The following is a 4,313-nucleotide window of genomic DNA, read 5'->3' on the forward strand; positions in this document are numbered from 1 at the left end:
ATCACATGCTTCATTCTCTAGGACAAAAAAAAAATCTAAGTCACTCAGTTGTATCCGACTCTTTGTGACCCCATGGACTGTAGCAAGCCAGGCTCCTCTCTCGATGAGATTTCCCAGGCAAGATTACTGGAGTGGGTATCCATTCCCTTCTCCAGGGGATCTTCTCGACCCAGGGATTGAACCCAGCATTCCAGGCAGATTCTTTACCATCTGAGTCACTAGGGAAGCCCTTAGAGGAATATTTTTAGGACCAGGTGACATAATTGATTACAAAACCCATTCATTCAATTATCCATTTATTCAATCTCCAACTCGATGACTTTAGAGAAATTATGTCTATGAATTCTTCATTTTTCAAATAGTTTTCAGCATCTTCTAGAAGTATCTACATTCTTCCTGCTGGATTTTCACGGGGCTACTACATAATGGCATTAAACTCTGAATAGCAGCCTTCCCACAAATTTCACATGAAGCCGCTCCTTTGGAAACTAGACAAAATAGCAAAGGAGAACAAAATTAAATAGTCTAGACAATGAAGGAAAAAAAATCTGTTTTCAGTTTATATTTTATTAGAGGTGACTTGCCAGTCTGATGCCATGTTAAAATTACCCAGAGTAAAAAAGGAATGTGTAGTTCTATGAAAATCTTCTGTTTATTTTTAAGCACTTCCCTAATGAGTTATTCATATAACTAAAATTCCAGGTCACTTCATCCACAGAGATAGACTCTGCATCTATTCAATGCTTGCAGAAAAGAAGGTGGAAATACCATTTTCATCTTGCTATGAATGTCCTTAAGGATGTCTCCTTGTGTTCATGTGCAGAAGCAGTTGTAGGTACTTACTGATAGAATTGCTGAGTTATACAGGGCATGGGAACATTCACCTAGCAAAGCGTTATCAAGTTGTGCCCAGGGACTGCCCTGGTGATCTATTGGTTAAGAATCTGCCTTCCAATGAAGCAGAAGTGGGTTCAATCCCTGGTTGGAGAACTAAGATCCCACATACTGTGGGACAACTAAGCCCACCAGGCCACAGCTACTGAGCCTGCCGACCCCAAGGAAGATCCCACGTGCAACAACTAAGACCTGATGCAGCCAAATAATCAGTATTTTTAAAAATTACCATAGTAACACTGAACCAATTGGGCTTTCTTATTGCTCCCATCCAGTTCCATTTTTTCCATCTCTATTTCCAATTATTTCTTGAGCATTTACTTGAGCTTCCCTGGTGGCTCAGATGGTAAAGCATCTGCCTGCAATGTGGGAGACCCAGATTTGATCCCTGGGTTGTGAAGATCTCCTGGAGAAGGAAATGGCAACCCACTCTAGTATTCTCGCCTGGAGAATACCACAGATGGAAGAGCATGGTAGGCTACAGTCCATGGGGTCGCAAAGAGTCGGACATGACTGAGCGACTTCACTTTCCAATTATTTCTTGAGCAGTTACTACATGCTAAGCCTGGAGAATTCCATGAATTGTACAGTCCATGGGGGTTGCAAAGAGTTGGAGGCGACTGAGCCACGTTCATGCTCCACTCTCTCAGCACTGGATACAAAGTGACTAAGTCCTTACTCTTACGAAACTTACATTTAAATTTTTTGGAATCCCCTGTGAGAAGGCAATGGCACCCCACTCCAGTACTCTTGCCTGGAAAATCCCACGGATGGAGGAGCCTGGTAGGCTGCAGTCGCTAAGAGTCGGACATGACTGAGCGACTTCACTTTCACTTTTCACTTTCATGCATTGGAGGAGGAAATGGCAACCCACTCCAGTGTTCTTGCCTGGAGAATCCCAGGGACGGCGGGGCCTGGTGGGCTGCTGTCTATGGGGTCGCACAGAGTCGGACACGACTGAAGCGACTTAGCAGCAGCAGCAGTGCCAAAGAAATCAGACCACTACCCTAAGAAGTTTCCTATCCAGTTTATTCTCCAGTTTCAAATATCTTCTCCTAGATCAACTAAAAATAAATAGAATTTTACCAAATTATTTAAATTGAGCCTTACCAATTTCGTGCACCTAAATCGGCTTTCAAATACTACAGAAACCAACTGTTAAGTATCACAGATGCTTGAAAACTAGTTTGAAGAAAATAGTTGGCAGTGTGATTGCATTTGCAAAATGTGAAAGCTTTGTGAAAATTAGCAGCACTAAAATAATGTCTGACAAAGATTGTTCACATAACACTTTTTGCTTCAGCTACAAACTCCAGCGCTAAAAATTTTTCAAAACCACTTTGATGGTTTTGATGTCATTGTGGTTCATTACAATGGTTAAAGTTACTGTCAGTTTTCCAAAAAATTCTATTTCAGAAATTCCTGGCATTATGAAACTGTAGCCCAAGTAATTTTTCTAATGGCTAAAAAGGTTTTAGTCTTTTGTCATCAAGTACTGTAGTCAAAATATTTCAACCACAAACTCTTCTTTATTCCCTGAGAGTACAGCCAAGGACCTGAATGATAGCAGAGCAGTGGAGACAGGACACGGCCAGTCAGCAGAAAATTCTGAGTCTACTCAGAGGACCAAAGCCTAATTGCTCACCTATTTCACTTGACAACCAGAAAGGCTGTTTTGAGAAAACTTCTGTGGATTTCTTTTTAAAGTGTCTCCAAGAGAAATTTTAACAAGTCTCATCAAGTGCTAGTTCCATATTTATGTGCTTTTCCCAGAAATTTGACCTAACAAGCAGTTTCACTGGAAATTTACAGACATAACAGAATAATAGTGAAGCAAAATTAGCCTAATTACAGTATAAATTAAAAATCCAAGTCAGTTCAAGGCAATTCAGGAGCTGTACAGTTGCCACTGGAATTCTGATAGGAATTGCATTGAATCTATAGCTTGCTTCAAATAGTTTGGACATTTTAACAGTATTAATTTCATTTCAGTCCTTGAAAATGGAGTATTTTTCCACTTATGTGTGCCTTCATCAGTTTATTTCCTTAATGTGGTATAGTTTTCAGTATACAGGTTTTCATTTCCTTGGTTAAAACTATTAAGAATTTTATTCTTTTTGATGTAGTTAAAAATGGGAATTTTCCTTAATTTCTCTGATGGTTAGCAATGTATATATATAGAAATATACCAGACTTTTATGTATTGATTTTGTATCCTGCAAACTTATTGAATTCATTTATTAGTTCTAACAGTTTATTGATATATCTTTAGAGTTTATTTGTATATACACACACATATTGAAAAAAATATATATTACCTACTAAAATACAGAGTATTACTCAGCTGTAAAAAAAGAAAGAATTCTTACCATTTGCGACAACATGGATGACCTTGAGGGCATTAAGCTAAGTGAAAGTCAGAGAAGTACTGCCTGATGTCTCTTATATGTGGACTCTAAAATTAAAAAAAAAGACAAGATATAGGGAACAGATTGGTGGTTGCCAGAGATGGAGAGGGATGAAGGATGGGAGAAAGGGGTGAAAGGAGTCAAAATGTCACATTTTCCTTTAACTTTTTTGGTCAGCCATGCAGCAAGTGGGATTTTTGTTTCCTGACCAGGGATCAAACCTGGACCCCCTACAGTGGAAGTGCAGCATCTTAAGGGCTGGACCACCAGGGAAGCCCCCAAAGTGCAACATTTTTCTAAATAAATAGGAAATGAAATAAATTAAGGATAACTTAATCCCTTGTGCTTGATTCATTTACACTTAACTCATCCAAATGCATTCTGTAAGACCCATTTATCATCCAGGAAATCTTTTGAACCTTTCTAAGACAAAGTCTTTTGTCTCTGAACCAGTAAGTTCTAATTTTCCACATGAATGAAGCCTGGGCCTTGAGAGACCGATTGATTTTTCAACTTAGATTCTTGAAATTTGAAGTGAAATAAAGACTCAATATTATGTTTATTGCTTTGAGCATTGAATAAGGTCATTAAAAAAAAGAAGAAGAAATTTCTCAATGCAGGCCCAGGTACCCATAGTCAATAAGGGCTAACAATAGACATGAAATTGGTCTGTCAGCCCTATTCAAAATTATTATGAAGCAAGAGTACGGGATCAGAGGGATAGTCTCTTTCTTCCTTCTCTACAAATACAAAAAGTAAGTTTGCCTGGAAGAGATGGGAATGGCTCCAAGTGATGGTGTTACCTGGAAAAACTAATGTAATCGTTAGGAATAAGTTGACTCCAACTGACTAGTTTTCTCCTTGAATTTATTACAAGTCTGACAATCTCCTAGATGCTTCCTGCAAACTAGAAAACCCTACATTGTATCTGTTTCCACACTTCCAAGCTGTGCCTTACTGTCAAAGCATAACTAGGTCTCCATAAATCACTGCAATGGCTTTCCCAGCTTT

At 38.8% G+C, this 4,313-nt stretch overlaps 1 long non-coding RNA gene across 1 annotated transcript; it reads right to left on the reverse strand.

Annotated features, from left to right (window-relative positions):
• Positions 1-283: 283 nt before the first annotated feature.
• On the reverse strand, positions 284-3,578 carry LOC123328912. The gene is made up of 2 exons (XR_006543914.2): positions 3,264-3,578; positions 284-488 (listed from the first exon to the last, which is right to left on the reverse strand). It is a non-coding gene; the product is annotated as an uncharacterized LOC123328912 (long non-coding RNA).
• Positions 3,579-4,313: the final 735 nt, after the last annotated feature.

This window comes from Bubalus bubalis, chromosome 13, assembly GCF_019923935.1.
Source record: "Bubalus bubalis isolate 160015118507 breed Murrah chromosome 13, NDDB_SH_1, whole genome shotgun sequence".
Lineage (NCBI taxonomy): Eukaryota > Metazoa > Chordata > Mammalia > Artiodactyla > Bovidae > Bubalus > Bubalus bubalis.